We start from the raw sequence: 805 nt of genomic DNA, 5'->3' as shown, positions 1-805 counted from the left end.
GAACCTTGACCTTGGTGTGACATCGTGCTCTTCCCAAATGAGCTAACTGCCTAGCACTGTCCCATAGAGGTATCATGTGAGTCACTACACTAATTTTTAATTTTACAGTCACCACATTAAAAAGAAAAAAAAAACTGGTACAATTCATTAACAGTATATTTTATTTCACTCCAATATTGCCAAAATACTATTGTTTCAACCTGTAATCAGTATAGAAAAATATTAATGAGGTATCTGACATTCTTTCTTGCCCCCGATCCCAGGGCTTGGAATCACAGCGTGTTTTACACACAGCAGTTTGGACGGCCACATGTGATAAGCTACAGCCACACGAGCTGGTGGCTACTGCAGCAGACACAGCAGCCTTAACTGATACTTGAGAAAACTACCCAAATCAGTGGTGACTCCCCCTCATCCCAAAACGCTGAAAAACCTGTAACAAAACATGTCTAAATGTCTTTTCAGCAGTTTTCCAAATGAAGAGGTGCACAAACAGACATTTCTGGAAATTCCCCTGACCGACCCTCCATGAACGGGACCACAAGATGTGGCAAAGCCATCGGATTACGCCCGGGTCAGGTGCTGATTTATGGGTCTACAGGAAGGAAAAAGGTGATCGGCACCTTGGAACACAAAGTAAATCATGAATTCTCATGAACTGACTGATGCCAGGAAGATACTTAAAGCAGCAGCCAGGGGCAGCTCTGTAAATACCATTGGAATCAAGTCTTCAGTAACCGGAATTTTCAACGTCATTGGAAACTTTACACCCATCTGTCAGTGGGACTTCATAAAGATTTCGTTT

At 42.5% G+C, this 805-nt stretch overlaps 1 long non-coding RNA gene across 1 annotated transcript in view; it reads left to right on the top strand.

The window, feature by feature from the left end:
- The first annotated feature begins 149 nt into the window (after positions 1 to 149).
- LOC103582145 overlaps positions 150 to 805 on the top strand; it is a 1,545-nt gene continuing 889 nt past the window's right edge. The window contains exon 1 of the long non-coding RNA XR_549726.1: positions 150 to 579. This is a non-coding gene — a long non-coding RNA (uncharacterized LOC103582145). The remainder of the gene's footprint in view (positions 580 to 805) is intronic.

Source organism: Galeopterus variegatus, unplaced genomic scaffold (assembly GCF_000696425.1).
Source record: "Galeopterus variegatus unplaced genomic scaffold, G_variegatus-3.0.2 Scaffold15054, whole genome shotgun sequence".
In the NCBI taxonomy this organism is placed as follows: Eukaryota; Metazoa; Chordata; class Mammalia; order Dermoptera; family Cynocephalidae; genus Galeopterus; species Galeopterus variegatus.
This window is presented reverse-complemented; position numbering and strand designations above follow the sequence as displayed.